At 51.7% G+C, this 19,579-nt stretch overlaps 1 protein-coding gene across 14 annotated transcripts in view; it reads left to right on the forward strand.

Moving 5' to 3' along the window:
* The first annotated feature begins 547 nt into the window (after positions 1-547).
* Positions 548-19,579, forward strand: part of MYH9 (myosin heavy chain 9) — a 106,953-nt gene continuing 87,921 nt past the window's right edge. For all 14 annotated transcript variants that reach the window (XR_013399116.1, XR_013399115.1, XR_013399117.1 and 11 more), the window contains exon 1: positions 548-707. The gene's annotated coding sequence lies outside the window, so the exon portion shown is untranslated. The remainder of the gene's footprint in view (positions 708-19,579) is intronic.

Consider the following 19,579-nt stretch of genomic DNA (forward strand, 5'->3'; position numbering starts at 1 on the left):
CTACTGGTGGGATGACAGGAGACTGAGAGCACAGCTCGCGGGGCGGGGTATCCAGACCTTCCCAGTCGGCTTGCGGGGCGGGGAGTTCCAGACCTTCCCTGTCGGCTCCCGGCGGGCCTCGCCCCGGCCCAGGCAAGGCACCAAAATCCCGGCCCGGAGCCCTCCGCGCCCCGAGTTGCCGCCTCCTGATTGGATTCCCTCTGTGTCAATCCTATCCTAGAACCTGGCTGTCCGTTGGACCCGCCCTAGAGGGCGGGGCTCCCGCCTAGGAAGCGGAGGAAGGTCGAGCGGGTGGTGAGGTGGGGGCGAAAGAGGAGGATGAATCCCCACCCATCTGGCCGCAGAGGCTCCGCCCACTCCCCTTTCCAGAGGCCAACACGTCTGCCCATCAAAGCCAGGCGCGGCCTGCAGTGGGTGAAGCAGGAAGGGGGGCGGGATTGTGCCTCCAGGCTCCGCCCCGGAGCCGGCTCCGGGCTGGGAATGGGCCCGCGACTCCGAGGGCGGGGCGGGAAGGCGGCGAGGAGCCGAGCTGGGTGCGGTGAGGCGCGCAGATCACCGCGGTTCCTGGGCAGGGCACTGAAGGCTGAGCAAGGCTGACCTGCTGCAGCTCCCGCCTCGTGCGCTCGCCCCACCCGGCCGCCGCCCGAGCGCTCGAGAAAGTCCTCTCGGGAGACCAGCTCCTGTTCCCGGGGCAGATCCAGGTTCAGGTGAGCGAGCCCCACCGCGGTCCCGCCCCGGGCAGGCGGCGGCGGGCGGGCGGGGGCGAGACGCGCGGCCGCCGGGCCGACTTGTGGTTCTTGGGCTCGGTGCGGCCCGCCACCCGCGCGGGCAGGCGCGGACGCCGGCGGCCCGGTGCCCGGCACCGCATCCTTCCCAGGGGGACCGGGACCCCCGCGCGGGAACTCGGGGAGGGGGCCGGCGGCAGCGAGGCCTCGGGGTGCAGGGGCGGCCTCGGGACCCGCGCTCCCCTGCGCCCCTCGTGTTCCCCGGTGCGGTCCCAGGACTGGGCACCGGAGCCGACCTCCCCCTGCCGCTGGGGCACGCGCCCCGCCCTCGCCTCGCCTCGCCCAGGCCCGACTCTGGCAAACTTTTTAACCCCTTCCGGGAGCCGCGGCCCCTGGGACCCAGCCTCACGGGTTGGGAGCCCGGGGCAGCCGCTCCGGTGGAAGTTCCTGGCGTCTGAGGCACGGAGGTAACGGGCAGCGGGCACCGTTTGGCAGCTGTCAGGGCGTCCTCCTGAGTCAGAGTCGGACCGTCCCGCTGCAGACCTTGCACCCGGCCCGGTTTCCGCCTCCGCGGCCGACTTCCTCATTCGCCCGCTGCCGTCAGGCTGGCCGAGGAGGGCCCGGGGGAGGTGCGGCGGCTGCCCGGACAAGGAGGACCCGGCGGGGACCTGGGCGCGAGGCAGGAAGGGCCACCCCCAGCCCCTGCTCCAGCCCTCGACCTCCGACTTCTGTTCCCCGGGGGAGGGAGGCCCGGAATGCAGCAGCCGTCGGGGCCGCCCAGGCGTGCACCTGATTCCACCGCACCCAGGGGCCATCCTGCCCGGGCGGGGCGCGGCGGCAGCTGGCTCTGCCGTTACGACCAGGCCTGGGCGATTGCATCTTTCCTGTTTGAGCCAGATCGGAGTTTTCTATTCTCCACTCCCCGCACCCGCTTCCCTGTGCTGGAGTCCCCACCCCATCCTGTTCTGGGGCCACGCGCAGGAGATAGGACGGCGGCATCCTCATTCCTCCAGGAAAGCCCCGCTGTTTCAAACTGAGAGGCAGCACCCCCAGCACTAGCTTGCCGGCTGTCCTGAGGTGGGGGGCAGGGTGAACGTTCGGCCCCACCCAGCCGGTGTGGAGAGCAGACTCCTTGGGAAGTCCCAGGTCGTGGAGGCAGGCGCTCTCTCCACCGGGCAGTTGAGAGGCCCAGCCACTTTTCGGTTCACTGCGCCCTTTTCTGGGTTTAACAGGATTTCAAAGTAACTGTTGAGTAACTGTGGAAAGGGAAGAGAACCTTGGCTCCTTCTCTATGCGGCGCAACACTGTGGCCATTCTAACTCCACTGTCTGGGCCAGTGTTTGGCTCACCTGATGGCTTAGGAGTTCCTTTTTGGTAAGGAGGGAGGCCTTTTGAGACAATCACTCAATTAATAATAGTCAGTTTGTATACAAGGCTGCTATGTGGGGGGAAGGGGACACAGATGTGTAATTGAGCAAATATTTAACTGCCCTCTCTGTGCCAGGGACTCTGGCAGGTGGTGGGGGATGGGAGTTGAGTAAGACCTGGCCCGTGCCCATGGGCACTTAGGGGAGAACTGAGACAAATCCGTAGATGAGTCTAACGTGAGGTGGAGATGACAGGGACCCCGGAAAGGTACTGTGAGTCATGGAGATTGGGAGAAGGGAGCCAGACTGCCCTGTGAAATCCCGGGCCCTGCCTCTGCCCTTGGGGAGTTTACAGTCCTCAAGGGGAAAGTGGCAGAACGAGTGAAATACAAAGGCAGCCTGTGATGTGTGTCCCAAGTATGCCATAGACAAAGGACTCGAGGAATTTCAAGGCTGAGAGGGGCCACTTCTCTGGGACAAGGAGGGAGCTGCTACGAGGGAGAAGCACATTGCAGGTTTGGCAAACTGAGGCAAGCACGCGGTGCTGGAAAGTGAGGAGCCTTTTTGTGGGTAATTGGAGGGTAATTAAAAACATGGAGAGATTGCTTAGTGTAATTTGAGAGCCACTGCGCCCTAGATGACTGTGGGGTGACACCAAAGAACTTCAGTCTTCATACTCAGCAAGCCCTGGCAGCGCAGGTGGGCAGATCCAGGTGTCTGGAGAGCCGGCATTGGCAGGTTCCGTTTGGGGAGCTCTCCAGTCCGGGAGAAAAGAGCAGCATTCTGTGAGGCTGCTCATCTGAAAGGTTCAGCAGGGTAGAGGAAAGAGAAGATCAGGGCCCTGGCTTTCTTGCTTTTATTTTTAAACTTTTTAACCTAAGGGGTTGGAGATGGGACAACTTCTCTCTTGTAGGATGAAGGACGCATGTTAATCACAGCCTGCCTTTTGCCCGCTCTTGCTCCAGAAAAAACAAAACAAGGATCTGTTAGCGCTTTAAAAGAAGAAAAACACACTCAAAAAATGCAGCATTGTTATGTAGCCTGGTAGGGTATTGCTAGAAATCAGCTTGGCTGTTCTTCCTTTACTTCCTCTTCTAGCTAATTCTTCAATAAAGTACTTAAGACAGCCCTTACCAGCTTGACATCTTTATTTCAAAAGGAGAGGAGGGGTTGGCTGTCGTTTTCCTCCGAGCCGTACCCTTCTTCTCTTGGAGGGGGAGAAAGAGAAACCCAAAGCAAAGGAAGAAGAGAAAAAAAAAAAAAAAAACAAACCGAAAAAACCCATGCCTTGACAGCTTCCTCCCAAGCATTATGTTCCAAAAATATTTAGAATAACAAAATCTGTGTGTCCTCTTAATTAAACAAACGTCCTAATTTACTGAGCATAAAACAGCATCTCTGCCTGCTGGGGCAGGAAGTGCATTTCCCTTTGTGCAGCCCCAGAGAGTCACTGCCTCTCAGCCTTAACCCTTGGTGTGCTGAGACCCTGGGCTGGAGTCCTCTGCTGACAAAAGAATGGAGCCCTGGCAGTGCTGCTCCTGTGGCTTACTGAATCCCACTTTTAGAGCTGAGAAGAGTGCGATAGTGGAAAGAACGTGAGCTTTGGAAACAGGCCGAGTTCAAATCCTGACCCTGCCGCTTACTAGCTTTGTGACCTTAGGCAAGTCACTTAGCCTCACAGCCTGGATGTGCTCATATGTAATACGGGAATCAAGATCCTACCCTGTGGGGTAAGATGCGTGAACTGAAAGAAATAAAGTATGTACATGGCCTATTATGTAGTGGCTGTGTGTGTGTGTGTATTTTTTTTTTTTTTTTTGAGACGGAGTCTTGCTCTGTCGCCCAGGCTGGGGTGCAGTGGCCGGATCTCAGCTCACTGCAAGCTCCACCTCCGGGTTTACGCCATTCTCCTGCCTCAGCCTCCTGAGTAGCTGGGACTACAGGCGCCCGCCACCTCGCCCAGCTAGTTTTTTGTATTTTTTAGTAGAGATGGGGTTTCACCGTGTTAGCCAGGATGGTCTCGATCTCCTGACCTCGTGATCCACCCGTCTCGGCCTCCCAAAGTGCTGGGATTACAGGCTTGAGCCACTGCGCCCGGCCAATATTTTTTTTTTTTTTGAGACAGAGTCTTGCTCTGTCGCCCAGGCTAGAGTGCAATGGCGCGACCTTGGCTCACTGCAACCTCCTTCTCCTGGGTTCAAGCAATTATCCTGCCTCAGCCTCCTGAGTAGCTGGGATTACAGGTGCCTACCACCACACCCCGCTAGTTTTTGTATTTGTAGTTGAGACGAGGTTTCACCATGTTGGCCAGGCTGGTCTCGAACTCCTGACTTCAGGTGATCTGCCCATCTTGGCCTCTGCCACAGTGCTGGGATTATAGGTGTGAGCCACCGTCCTCGGCTTGTATGTGATTTTTTAAAATTTTTTTTATTTTTTTGAGATGAGTCTCACTCTCGCCCAGGCTAGAGCGCAGTGGCATAATCTCCGCTCACTGCAACCTCTGCCCACAGGTTTAAGCGATTCTTCTGCCTCAGCCTCCCAAGTAGCTGGGATTACAGGTGCCTGCCACCACACCTGGCTAATTTTTGTATTTTTAGTAGAGATGGGATTTTGCCATTTTGACTAGGCTGGTCTGGAACTTCTGACCTCAAGTGATCCACCTGCCTCAGCCTCCCAGAGTGCTAGGATTATAGGCGTGAGCCACTATGCCCAGCACCCCCTCCCCCACTTTTTTTTTTTTTTTTTGAGACAAGGTCTCTGTCACCCAGGCTGGAGTGCAGTGGCACGATCTTGGCTCACTGCAACCTCCACCTCCTGGGTTCAAGCAATTCTCATGCCTCAACCTCCCGAATAGCTGGGATTACAGGTGCCCGCCACCACACCTGGCTAATTTTTTTGTATTTTTAGTAGAGACAGGGTTTCACCATGTTGGCCAGGCTGGTCTTGAGCTTTTGACCTCAGGTGATCTACCCGCCTCGGCCTCCCGAAGTGTTAGGATTACAGACGTGAGCTACTGCACCCGGCCCCCCGCCCACATTTTTTTTTTTTTAGTATAAATGATCAGTCTTAACTCCCTGGGTTATCAGGTTGAGGGGGCGGGGATGAGGGTGGAGGATAGATTGTTTTCCTGGCTTCTAGCTCCATGTTCTTTCTGCCTCTATGCACAATAAGGTATGCGTGTATTGTGGCTGTGGACTGTGATGCCCGAATGGTGAATAGGCAAGTGGCTATGAGGCCCATCTGCTGATGCTTTTGAATGCACTTGGTGATGAGTTTGTGCTGAGTAATCTCTTCACAGGGTCCTGGCTGGGACAGAAGGTGTGCAGACTGTGGTTTTAATTCAAACACGTGGTTTCCCGTGGTCTGGGAGACAGCCAAAGGGTGATATAGGAAGAGCACTGGACTTGGGTGACTGGAGACCTTGCTTCCAACCCTGGCTCTGGGCAAGGGGAGGTTTGATTTCCTTTGTGTTTTTTTTATTTTGTTTTGAAGCAGGGTCTTGCTCTGCTGCCCAGGCTGTAGTGCAGTAGCATGATCATAGCTCATTGCAGCCTCAAATTCCTGGGCTCAAGCAATTCTTTGCCTCGGCCTCCTGACTAGCCAGGATTACAAGTGCATACCGCTACACCCGGCTAATTTTTGTGTTTTTTGTAGGGATGGGATCTTGCTGTGTTGCCCAGGCTAGTCTCAAACTCCTGGGCTCAAGCAACCCTCCTGCCTCAGCCTCCCAGAGTGCTGGGGTTACAGGTGTGAAATATTGTGCCTGGCCAGGTTTGATTTCCTAGGAGGTGCCATGTCTCCCTACAAAGACATCATACCAGTTTATGTGCCCACAAATTATGCATGGGAGTGCCTGAGAAACTGAAAAATTAAGTAATTTTATTTATTTATTTATTTATTTGAGATGGGTTCTTACTCTGTTGCCCAGGCTGGAGTGCAATGGCGCGATCTTGGCTCACTGCAGTCTCCACCTCCTGGGTTCAAGCAATTTTCTCACCTCAGCCTCCCGAGTAGCTGGGATTACAGGGGTGCACCACCACACCCAGCTAGTTTTTGCATTTTTAGTAGAGATGGGGTTTTACCATGTTGGCCAGGCTGGTCTCGAACTCCTGACCTCAGGTGATCCACCTGCCTTGGCCTCCCAAAGTGCTAGGATTATAGGTATGAGCCACCACGCCCAGCAAAATCAAGTAATTTTAATTTCCTAGGCACTCTTTTATTTTTTGTTTTTTGAGATGGAGTCTTCCTTTGTTGCCCAGGCTGGAGTGCAGTGGCATGATCTCAGCTCACTGCAACTTCCGCCTCCCGGGTTCACGCCATTCTCCTGCCTCAGCTTCCCGAGTAGCTGGGATTATAGGCGCCTGCCACCGCGCCCAGCTAATTTTTGGATTTTTAATAGAGACAGGGTTTCACCAAGTTGGCCAGGCTGGTCTCGAACTCCTGACCTCAGGTGATCCATCCGCCTTGGCCTCCCAGAGTGCTGGGATTACAGACGTGAGCCACTGCACCTGGCCAGCACTCTGGTACCTTATTGATGAGAGTGTATATTGTACAATCCTCTTTTTAGAAGGTCGTTTGGGGCTGGGCATGTTGGCTCACATCTGTAATCCCAGCACTTTGGGAGGCCAAGAGGGGAGGATTCCTTGAGCCCAGGAGTTCTAGACCAGCCTGGGCAACATAGGGAGACTCTGTCTCTATTACATTAAAGAACAACAATAAAAAAAGAAAGTTGTTCGGCAGTATCTGTCAAAGCATACTCCTTCTGAGTGCATTCTAGGAATTTATCTCACAGATAAACTCAGATGTGCTAAAGGGAGTATCTGAGAATCTTCATCTTCACACTGACATAGAAAATGACAGGAAACAAGCTGTCTATTAAAAAGGTCAACTAAATCATGGTACAGCTGTACAGTGGAAATCCTTGCAGCCCTTTGAAAAATGAGGTCAATCCATATATACTGATAGGGCGTGCTCTGCAAGCTATGTTGCAAGTGAAAAACACCAGACGCAACGTAGTGTAAATGGTGCTTCGTTTTGTGTAAAACATGGTATGTAAACTCCGCTCTGTGCATGCAGTATTTCTGGAAAGATATTGAGACCCTGATAATGGTGGTTGCATAGGCAACAGGGATTGAGCAGTACATTTCACTGAATACTTTTTTTTTTTGAGATGGAGTCTCGCTCTATTGCCCAGGCTGGAGTGGCATGATCGATCTCTGCTCACTGCAACCTCCACCTCCCGGGTTCATGCGATTCTCCTGCCTCAGCCTTCTGAGTAGCTGGGATTAGAGGCGTGCGCCACTACGCCCAGCTAATTTTTTGGTATTTTTATTAGAGATGGGGTTTCACCATGTTGCCCAGGTTAGTCCCAAACTCCTGACTTCAGGTGATCCATCCGCTTCTTCTCCCCAAAGTGCTGGGATTACAGGCATGAGCCACTGCGCCTGGCCATATTGTCCTTAAAGAATCCAAAATTCAGCTATTTCTCATTTTTCTTAACTATAAAAATAAGAGGTCCAGCTGGCCAAGCTGTAGGTCTCAACTTTAAAGTGCATTGCTTTAGGTTCCATGGTGCAAACGGAATGCCTACCTTGTACAAGGAAGGAGGGAAGGGTCTTTGTGCTTGAAACCTTAGGGTCCTGTTTTCTTCCCATGATGTCACATCACTAGAGTAACCCCTTAAACAGAAGTGCCTTCTGATCCACTTCTTCATATTCTGGGAAATGGTAGATGATTGATTTTTCTTTGCTGTATGAGAAGAGAAAGCCTGCATGTGTGTGGAGAGCGTTTTGGGATCCCTCTTGCAAGGTTTCCATAATTCGCTTGGCTCCAAATCATAAGCTGTCCTGCCCTAGGGAACCCACCCCAACCTGGAGCCCAACCCAGGCCCTCACATACCTGGCTTGCTTTTTTTTTTTTTTTTTTGAGACGGAGTGTCACTCTGTTGCCCAGGCTGGAGTGCAATGGTGTGATCTCTGCTGACTGCAACCTCCGCCTCCCAGGTTCAAGCGATTCTACTGCCTCAGCCTCCCAAGTAGCTGGGATTACAGTCACCTGTCACCACGCCCGGCTAATTTTTGTATTTTTAGTAGAGACAGGGTTTCACCATGTTGGCCAGGCTGGTCTCGAACTCCTGACCTCAGGTGATCCACCCGCCTCAGCCTCCCAAAGTGCTGGGATTACAGGTGTGAGCCACTGCAGCCGGCCACCCGGCCTTCTTTTTTAACTTGGGGTCGTTGCATCCACTATTATGTCCCTTCCCACTCTGTCCCCAGTTTCCCCTGAGACATCTGGCCTGTGGTTTTTATGTATAACAATACTGGAAAAGCCCAAATTCTTGAGAAGATGTGATCAGAGGGGTGTTTTGAATCGGAGGGCACTGCCCCTCTTCTCAAGGACGGCTGTCTTTCACCTTGGATGGTGTGGGCCCTGGGAGGAGCTGCCGGTGCTGCTGTTGTGCCTGGTTGACTCCTTTCCTGATCAAGGTCTGGAAGACCCCGTCAGGGTCCTGAGGTCCTGCAAGGCAGCCTCCGGGCCTCCTGGGAGAATGGTGTGAGTCACACGTGAGTACACACTATGAGCCTGGCTCTAAAATGGGACTGCCACTGCACGGGCAGGTGGCCTGTATCTGTACCCAGCCCCCGTCCCTTGTGCTTAGATGGCACCAAATATTTGGGAGGCAGGAGGGGAGCTGCCTACTCGGTCTGATGCATGTCTCTTTAAAAAGTAACCTAGGCAGGCTTCTGTTGGAATTACTCAGGTTCCCATTCCCACGATTAGCTTCTTGAGCCTGAGATGATTCAGCAACCGGGCAGGTGTCCCCAGAGAAAGCCCTTGGCTGGACTTCTGCCGAGCACCGGAGCAGCTGGGAGTCCCTCAGTGGCTGTCTGCATCTCTAGCCCGGGACCCTCCTGCTGTGGCTGGAGGGAGCCTTGCATGGCCTTCCCGAAAGGTGTGGCTTCCTGCCACGCAGGTTGGGCTGAGGCCTGTAGTGGGGTTACAGGTAGTTGATCTCCCCCACCCTCGAGTCACTTCCTTGGTACCACTCAGAGGCCCTTATCATCCTTATGGTATGTCCCAGAGGAGAAAGGGGGCTTCTCAGGGAGGTCCCTCTCTCCCCTTCTTGGACCAAGCATGATGTCTGTCTGTACAATTTTTTTTTTTTTTTTCTAATACAGAGTCTTGCTCTGTTGCCCAGGCTGGAGTGCAGTGGTGCTATCTTGGCTTACTGTAAGCTCCGTCTCCCGGGTTCACGCCCCCCTCCTGCCTCAGCCTCCTGAGTAGCTGGGACTACAGGCACCTGCCACCACACCCAGCTAATTTTTTTGTATTTTTAGTAGAGACAGGGTTTCACCACGTTAGCCAGGATGGTCTCCATCTCCTGACCTTGTGATCCGCCCACCTCGGCCTCCCAAAGTGCTGGGATTACAGGCGTGAGCCACCGCGCCTGGCCTCTCTGTACAATTTTTAATGTGTTGGGGAGCTCGAAGCTAATCTCCTTGAGTAGGTTGCCACTCATCAGAAGGACGTTTACATCATTTTGGGAACGTGGGCCTTAGAAAGAAGAGCCTTTCTTCTTTCATTTTATCTCTAATTTGAAATGATCCCCTGCTTAAAAGAAAAATCAGCAACAACAATGAAAGCCCTCCCTACTGAGTTTAGAATTATAGAATGCCTGGCTGGAAGAGATGTTGGGAATAATTAAAATAACATTTCTTTTTTTTTCCTAATTAGAGAAAAAGTGATTTGCCCAAGCTCATTCTGTGAGTCAGTAGAAAACCTCGGCCCCTGGTTTCACTCATCCCAGTGCCTTTCCAAATCAGGAGGCTTCATTTAAACGTGTTTTCTAAATGGTGACTCTCCCTTTTTTTTTTTTTTTTTTGATGTTTATTCCCTGTTTAGCCAAGCAATACATACTTAGCTCCTTTAATCTTTCCTTAAGAGTCTATTCTTCTACTCCCTTCGTCTTTGTTGTTGTTTTTTGGCGGGGGACACTAGGGTTAAGGAATGGGGTGGGAAGTGTTTTGGGTTTCTCTGAACTTCTTCCAGCTGGACGTGGCCACTTGAACTGAAAGTTCCCACAGCTCGAAAAATCAATATTTCACATGGGGTGGTGCCAGGCAGCAGGGTGGGCCATTCAGAAAGCCACACCGCTGCCCACTGTCCTCAGCCAGCCCTGATTTCTAGTAACTTTAGGTCACTTAATGTCTTGGGTGATAATTTGTTGTGTTTTCAACACAAAATGCATGGGAGAAGGAACAAAACAAAGTTGTGGGATCAGGCAGAGCTAGGACCAGACCCCCCGCCTTTTCTCCTGCTGCTTGCCTTAGTTTTCCCATCTGCACCATGGAGAAGCCTCTTTCTTAGCATTATAAATGGATGTGAAGTGGTCTGGTCCTCCTCTTCCTCCTCTTCATCTTTCCTTTTTTTTTTTGAGACAGCATGTTTCTCTGTTGCCCACGCTGGAATGTGGTGGTGCGATAAAAACTCACTACAGCCTCAGCCTCCGTCTCAAGCATTCCTCCCACCTCAGCCTCCTAAGTAGCTGAGACCACAGGCGTACACCACCACGCCTGGTTAATTTTTTTTTTTGTAGAGATGAGGTTTTGCCATGTTGCCCAAATTCATCTCAAACTCCTGAGCTCAAGCAGTCTACCTGCCTTGGCCTCCCAAAGTGCTGGAATTACAGGCGTGAGCCACCGTGCCCGGCCAGGTTCAAGTTTTAAAGATTTCATATTTATCCAACAAGCCTGTCCCTTGATAACAAGGTGTGACGATTAAGATGACTAAGGAAACTGCTGGAACCCACCCCCGGCATTGATGCTGGGGTTTCTGATGCCTGCAACTTTTGCATCCTTTTCCCATACAGTACAGTTCATCTCGTTACACTGATCTGAGGGTTAAGTATTTTTTTTTTTTTTTTTTTTAGAAAGCCTGTTACAAAGCAATAGAGGCACCTTTATTTAGAGTTGTCTATGTTCAAAAGCCACTGCGTTTCCTGTGTTTCACATTAAGTCACTGAGCTAGAGGAGGCAGCTTCCTGTCTGATAAACATAAAGAACGAGACATTTGGGACAGTTTGGGTGACTTAATCTAACTGGGCCAGAATGGGGGAGAAGATTTGAGAACTCACTGTCCTATGCGGACGAGGAGGTCAAAGGCGGGGTCTTCTTTCATTTCTGTCCCCAGGCTGTAACTCCATGTTTGGGACAGTTAGAATCAGCTCCTAGTCCTTGTTGCACAAATGGGGTTCAGGTCTCATTGGTGTCTTCACTTTTTTTTTTTTTTTTGAGGTAGAGTCTCGCTCTTTCGCCTAGACTGGAGTGTGGTGGCACAATCTTGGCTCACTGCAACCTCCGCCTCCCGGGTTCAGGCGATTCTCCTGCCTCAGCCTCCCGAGTAGCTGGGATTACAGGCGTGCACCACCATGCCCAGCTAATTTTTATATTTTTAGTAGAGACGGGTTTCACCATGCTGCCTAGGCTGGTCTCAAACTCTAGACCTCAGGTGATCCACCTGCCTCGGCCTCCCAAAATGCCAGGATTACAGGCGTGAGCCACTGTGCCTGGCTGGTGTCTTCACTTCTAAGCCTGTGACAGGGAGGCCTAGACAGCCAAAAGCTTTTGAATGCCATTTAGTGACCTCTTCGTTTTACAGAACGCTGATGGGGGAATCCCTAGGAGGAGAAAGGTGGTAGGGAGGCATTTTCGAGTTTTTATTTTTATATTTAAGAACCAAGTATTGGGTATAAGGGAGTTGTCCTTTGCCAAATCAGTCCGCAGAGACTCCCTAAGCTCCAGTTATGTGGTCTGCACTGTGCTGTCTTGGTGGGGCTCAGCAGGGATGGAGGACTGACAGACTGTCCCTGTCACCAAGCAGCCTTATCCTCCAACAGGGAGTTGGGATACTGAGGGAAGCCCATGCTACCCTGAGTCACTAGAGACATCTGAGCATCTTGAGCCAAGTTTCTGGAGGCTAGGATTGCCTGAGAGGAGGAGGGAGAATGGGAAGGTGGGCATGGAAGGGAGGAAGAGCTGCTGTCTGGGTCACATCACAGCCTTGCTATTAATTATAATTATTAAACTTTATTGGCCGGGTGTGGTGGCTCATGCCTGTAATCCCAGCACTTTGGGAGGCTGAGGTGGGTGGATTACCTGAGGTCAGGAGTTCGAGACCAGCCTGGCCAACATGGTGAAACCCCATTTCTACTAAAATTACAACATTAGCCAGGTGTGGTGGTGCATGCCTGTAATCCCTGCTACTGGAGTGGCTGAGGCAGGAGAATTGCTTGAACTTGGGAGGCAGAGGTTGCAGTGAGCTGAGATTTCATCATTGCACTGTAGCCTGGGCAACAAGAGCAAAACTCTGTCTCAAAAAAAAAAAAAAAAGAAATTATTGAGCACTTGTATGTACTAGGTACCATGCTGATGCTTTAAAAAATTTATTATCTTTTATTTAAAAAAATTTAACTTATATTTTAAAAAATGGAAATGGGGTCTCACTGTGTCGTCCAGGTTGGTCTCAAGTTTCTGGCCTCAAGTGATCCTCCTGCCTTGGCCTCTCAATGTGCTGGGATTATAGGCATGAGCCTCCACCGCACCTACACCTGGCCATTGCTAGGGCTTTTACATGGATTATCTCATTTAATTCTTCCCTTGTTTCCATAAGGTAGGGACTTATCCTCATTTTGCAGATGGGGATACTGTGCAGGGATTCAAACTTGGGTGCTCCAGCTCCTGACTCTCTGTGGCCTTGGAGACGCCCTGCACTCCTGGACTTGTGTTTCCTCATTTGGCGGTGAGCGGCTGGGCTGGTCCTTGAGGCCTCCACCCTCGCCAGTGGCTGAGCATTCATTCAATGTGCAGAGAGAATGTTGGGCTGCGGCAGAATGGGATCTCTCATACAGCAGATGGCAACCCACAGCGGGGTTGCCAGGTCAGCAGTGATGCCTTGGCTACTGACTTCACCTTTAACCCCACTGGCCATTTTTCAAATGAATGTGGTTGGACCTAAGGGAGAGCAGGTGGGAAGACCCTGGTCCTAGCGTGAATCCAGGCACTGCTGTGCCTGTCTGAGTAGTGCCCTCTGGGGAACCAGCTAGCCAGACGACCTGCCATCATATTGCGTCGTGGGCTCTTGACATCAGCCCACTTGAAACCATTGGGTTCTGTTCGTCCCTCATCTATCCACCCGTCAGATCCATAGTCATTCAGTAGTGACTCCTTGGAACTGATTCTAGGTACAAGGCACTGGTTGGGTGCTGGGAATACTGAGGGAAAGGAAACATGGGCCCTTCTTTCTGGTTGCTGATGGCCTCCCACCAGATACAGATGCTGGGAACCCAGGGAGAAGGCATGGGGGAGTCTGAGAAGGCTTCCTGAAGGAGGCAGGCTTTGAGATTGTAAAGTAGAGACATGGTGTGGCAAGTCCAGGGAGCAGGGGTGGGACCTCGTTCAGTTGCCCAGACTCAGGCAGATCTTTGTTCAGAGGTGATTCAGGTTGGCGAAGGCCCTGTGAGTCACCTGGGGCTGGTGAAATGCTTCCTCTCCTCCTTCGGCCAAGACCCAGCCTCTTCATAAGCCAAGGCGGCCCGTGAAGGCTTGCTTCCTTGCCCCATTTCCCAGGAAATGTGGGAGGGCAGGATTCCACCCCCGGGTCACTCACCTCGGGGTGGATGCTGGGAATGCCGCCTGCGTCCTCTGGTTGTGTGGCCAGCACGTTTTTCCAGCCAAAAAGGTCTTGGCATGAGATTTTTCATGGAATATTGAGGGAGACTTAATTGTTATTAGAATCAGTTCTTCTGTTTTTATTATTATTTTTTGAAACAGAGTCTCAGTCTGTCGCCCAGGTTGGAGTGTACTGGCGCAATCTTGGCTCACTGCAACCTCCGCCTCCCGGGTTCAAGCAATCCTCCTGCTTCAGCCTCCCGAGTAGCTGGGATTACAAGCACGTGCCACCATGCCTGGCTAATTTTTGTATTTTTAGTAGAGATGGGGTTTTGTCATGTTGGCTGGGCTGGTCTCAAAAACTCCTGACCTCAGGTGGTCCGCCTATCTTGGCCTCCCAAAGTGCTGGGGTTACAGGTATGAACTACCCACACCTGGCTAATTTTTGTATTTTTAGTAGAGATAGGGTTTTGCCATGTTGACCGGGCTGGTCTTGAACTCCTGACTTCAGGTGATCCACTTGCCTCGGCCTCCCAAAGCGCTAGGATTACAGGTGTGAGCCACCACACCCAGCCAGTTCTTCTCTTGTTAAAGTAAAAAAGAAATAAGGGTGTGTGTGTGTGGTGTTTATTCCACAAGCATTATTGCAACAAAGCTGGCAATGAGCAGATTTGCCCCGCACCTCATCCACTGTTTTGCATTTTTCTGGGTTTCCTGTCCATAGACACATGTATTTTACAAAATTGTAAGCAGAACAGAGACTGTGTGTGTTCTGAGTTACTTAGTACTATAATGTGAAGTTCCTATGTTGCATTGGTCTCCACAATTCATAATTTAATGACCCACTTATGTCCACTGAGGGGAGGGGCCGTGTTTCATGTTGCCAGAAAGTTCCATGGGTTTTATTGACTCTTGGAAATTCATTCAGCAAACGTATCCAGTACATCTGTTCTAGATCTAGGCCAGAAACGGCCCGCTGGTCAGGATGCAGATGAATGTGAGGTTCCAGGCCCTGTCCTGGAGGGGCTCGCAGTGTAGACCTAGGAAGCATGCCACTTCACTCTGGTGTGGCTGTGATTGAGGGGACTGAGGAGGTGGCGCCTGCTTGGATGCCCAATTCCGGTCGATTCCAGCCGATGGAAAACAGGTAAAACCACTTTGTCATTAGTGGTGAGAAAGCTTAGGAACAAGGGAGCTGGGAGATCTTTCTGGGCTTTTGGAGGAAGCTCTTCAACCTGTTCACCCCGCCTCCACTGTGCCTGTCACTTCCAAGGCCCCTGGCCAGAAAACCCACTGGGAGGAAGTGAGGGAGAGAAAAAGTCTCCAAGAGACCTTGACAACAGGGAGGCTTAGGAAATAGCCCCTGGCCCTACTGAGAGAGACCCTACCGAGGGTGGCAGTGGAGCAGGGGCAGCTGAGGGCAGGGGCAGGGGCAGCTGAGGGCAGGGGCAGGGGCAGGGGAGGATAGTGGGGTGGAGTGGTCTTCCAAAGTCGGAAGGCCATTGGCAGGCGTCTTGGGCTCTGCTGAGGCCCCGCGTTTTCCAGGATGGTGTGAGAATGGTAGCAACAAGTTGCAACAGTTTAGTTTTGTTGTAAAGAGGAAGTTTCAGAATCCTAGTGGCTACTTTTGAGCAGACAGATGCTTATAGAAAGAGAGTATTTGGAGGTGGGCCTAAGGGGAGAAGATGGGTGGTCAAGGGGCTAGAAATTGGAATGCAAGAGTTGCCTTTGCTCTGGTATTTCCTTTCATTCCAGAGAAAGGCTTCCTCTGCCAGGTGTTGTGGCTGCCTCTTTCGGTGTCCAAGACCCACGTTTCCTAACCCCGGTTCCCCACTCAAATCCAGCTGACCTGAATTCTGCTGTCTTCCTAGACAGCGGGAGAGAAGTCGTTTCCTCATGGGAAAGGTTCCAAAGTCTTGTTGCTCCCCACCCCACTAAGGGCACAAACAGGGCTGGGGGCCCAGGTGGTCACGGTGGTCATGGTGGCCACTGCTGCCCTTGTGTGTTTGCAGATTTTCTGAGCTCCTTTCATCCCCTCTCCAGCCTGCTCTTGGGACCTGGATCAGCACTAGGCCTGAGGTTTCACTGGGACAGCTCTGTCAGTCCTTAATACCCTCCCATGGTTAAATACGAACTCAAAAACACAACCTAAATCTTAACCTAACTTTTTTTTTTTATTACCTGTCAATTTTTTTTTTTTTTTTAAGAGACAGGGTCTCACTCTTTTGCCCAGGCTGGAGTGCAGTGGCACAGTCATAGCTTATTGCAGCCTCAACCTCCTGGGCTCAAGTGATCCTCCCACCTCAGCCTCCCAAGTAACTGGGACTATAGGTGCACGCCACCACACCTGGCTGATTTTAAAATTTTTTGGTAGAGATGGGGTCTTGCTATGTTACCCAGGCTGGTCTCAAACACCTGGGTTCAAGTGATCCTCCTACCCCGACCTCCCAAAGTGCTAGGATTACAGACACGAGCCACTGCGCGCAGTCTGAATTTATACTATTTAAAATTATTTAGTAGCTGTTATATTGGAGGAAGTAGAGGTGGATGCAAGGAATAGAGAAAGCAGCAGGAAGTGGGGTGTGGGACAGGGAGTGAGTGACTTCAGAAGCAGCAGGTGGGTTTACATCCCATTTTCATTCAATTTATTTATTCATTAAATACGTATCAATTGCTAGAGACTGTTCTAGGTTCCGGGGACATGTCATTGAATAAGGCAACTGAAGTCCCTGCAGTTTCCTCTCTAGTGGCGGAAACAGACAATAATCAAACACGCTTACTAGGTAGGTCAAGACAGTAAGAGCTGTAGAGAGCCCAAGTCAGGTGAGGGGTATGGTGAGAGGTAATAAATTGCCCAGGCAGCCGGGCATGGTGGCTTACGCCTGTAATCCCAGCACTTTGGGAGGCCAAGGCGGGCGGATCACCTGAGGTCAGGAGTTCGAGACCAGCCTGGCCAACATGGTGAAACCCTGTCTCTACTAAAAATACAAAAATTAGCTAGGCGTGGTGGCGGGCACCTGTAATCCCAGCTACTCAGGAGGCTGAGGCTGCAAGAATTGCGCAAACCTGGGAGGCGGAGGCTGTGGTGAGCCGAGATGGCACCATTGCACTCCAGCCTGGGCAACAAGAGTGAAACCCTGTCTCAAAATAAAAATATAAATAAAAAAAATAAATTGCTCAGGCTGCTATGATGAAGTGCCAGACTGTGTGGTTAAGCAGCAGACATTTATTCTCTCAGTTCTGGAGACTGGAAGTCCACGATGGTGTGGACAGGCTTGGTTTCCTTTGAGCCCTCTCTCCTTGGCTTGTAGGTGGCCGTCCTCTCATTGTGTCCTCACATGGTCTTCCCTCTGTGCACGCACACGCCTGTCTCTTCCTTGTATTATAAGGACACCAGCCATGGGATTAGGGCCTACCCGAAGGACCTCATTTTAACTTAATTACCTCTTCCAAGGCCCTGTCCTCAAATACCACAGTCACATTCTGCGGTACTGGGAGTTAGGGCTCCAACATGATGGATATTTTTGGTAGGGACACAATTCAATCCATCACAGGGAAGAAGAGAGTAGAGGAGTGGGTTTGTGTCAGCAGAGGGTTCTCTGATCCAGGGACATTCTGTTGATGCCTTCAGGTCCAGGGGACGAGCCCTCCAGGACGGTACTTTACCAGTTGTTTAAGTGCTTTGAGCTCCAGTTTCTGCATCTGTAAACTCTGGTTCATAGAACTATCTGTCCGTGTTCTCTGGGTAGCTGAAGTATGAAATGCTCTCAGCAGTGTCTAGTTCATGATGGACTCCCAATAAGTATTAATGCCCCTCCCGCCCTGCTTCCCGCCCCCTCACTCCCCACCCCTCGTTCACCAGCGCTTTTTCCTTTTGTCCCACTTTACTCTCTGCTCCGGGGTTCTACTTCTGATCAAAACGCTTGAGTACCAGGGGCTGCCCCCTGCCCCCTGCCCGGTGCCTGTGGGCCAATTGTTCTTGGAGGTGGCTCCTCCCCTCTGTTACGTCATAAGCCCTTTTGACAGCGGTAAAGAGGAACAGTTGTAGAAAGCTGGTGCAGGACTCTAACCTAAACTCCCAGTTGCTGGCCCGAGTGTTGGATGGCTATGGTTCGAGTGTGCATTGCTGAATACTTCGCTTATGCCACTGTTCCCAGCGGACTACTTCATGTCTTAGCAATTCTCTGTGCTGGCTTATGTGCTGGTCTCGCTTCCCCCTTTTTTTTTTTTTTTTTTTTTGAGGCGGAGTCTCGCTCTGTCGCCCAGGCTGGAGTGCAGTGGCGCGATCTCGGCTCACTGCAAGCTCCGCCTCCCGGGTTCCCGCCATTCTCCTGCCTCAGCCTCCCGAGTAGCTGGGACTACAGGCGCCGCCACCACGCCCGGCTAATTTTTTTGTATTTTTAGTGGAGACGGGGTTTCATTGTGTTAGCCAGGATGGTCTCGATCTCCTGACCTCGTGATCCGCCCGTCTCGGCCTCCCAAAGTGCTGGGATTACAGGCTTGAGCCACCGCGCCCGGCCGTCGCTTCCCCTTTTAGAGGCCTTGCCGCCAGGACCCTAGCATGGTGCCTTCCCCATGGTGAGTACTTGATACCTGCTTGAGAGACAGGTGAGGATATTCATAAACGGTGAGGATATTCATACCAGAATGCGGGGGGCACAGACCCTGATGTGCCCTGGGTAGGTGGCTTTATTTCTTTGGCTTCTGAGCCTCGCCAGCATGATGGGCGTGGGTCTGGTGCTTAGGTAAATAGGCAGGCGCTTTGGACTCAGACCGTCTGCCCTAATCCTGGTTCTCGCACTTGCAGGCCCTTGGACCTTGAGTGAGTCATGCCGTCTTTCTGTACCTCAGTTTTCCTTATCTGTGGAATGAGGAAAATAAGAAATGCCACAGAGGATTTTGACGCTCAATAAAGTTTAACTTTATTGTTTATATGTTTTATCTGTCCACAGTTTATCCGGCACCGTGCCAGGTTATATATTTTTATCCGTTTACAATTTTCAGTCTAATGTTTCTATCACGTTGTAAAGGTTAAAGTCACTTTCGGGATACCGCAACAAGAGTCTCTCAATCCCATGAGGGTGGCGGTATTAGTGTTCCTATTTTGTAGCTGGGAATGTTGAGACTCCAAGAAAACCTACGTGACTGGCCCCAGGTAGCAAAGTGAGTGATCTAAGATCCTCTCCCAGCGCCTCATTTTCAGGCCAGTTATTTTCCATATCTACTTCCATCGCCTCTCCTGCCTTCTTATCCCACTTCAACCCCTTTATGGACAATAGTTGTGAAACTGGGTTTTTGTAGACTTCCATGCATAGCCACACAGCAGTGGTTGCATTACCTAGTTGGCTTTATGGCACCAGGTGTAAATTACAGCCTTCCCTGTGCCATCCTAAGAGACCTGTTGGGTAGACAGCAGGTGAGGGCTGACAGGCTGGTGTGAGGTCTGGTCAGCCTGGTCCTTGTGGGGAACCTGGATTTTTGCTGTTCTCCCTCTGAAGAATGGATACCACCCCCTCGTACCTTCCTGGCCCACCAGCATGCCGTTCTCAGCCCGCCTTCTGCCCAGAGCCGGCCTGCCACCCACTGTTTCCTGCCTTTGCCAGGGCGAGGGGGAGGTGGGTATATAATGCCAAGTGCTCATGAAAAACGCCTCGTCATGAGATTAATTACTTGCTGCTGAGCACTGTGGAATTCACAAGTCTCCATCAGCACCTTGACGTCTCCCCTGAACTCTACCGGGAGTTAGTTCTGCGGACTCTCTGGCTAGAACTTTAAACCTATGTTAGACAGAAAGACATAGTGGCCACCAGTACGATGCTGG

Source organism: Macaca mulatta, chromosome 10, assembly GCF_049350105.2.
Source record: "Macaca mulatta isolate MMU2019108-1 chromosome 10, T2T-MMU8v2.0, whole genome shotgun sequence".
Classification (NCBI taxonomy): domain Eukaryota; kingdom Metazoa; phylum Chordata; class Mammalia; order Primates; family Cercopithecidae; genus Macaca; species Macaca mulatta.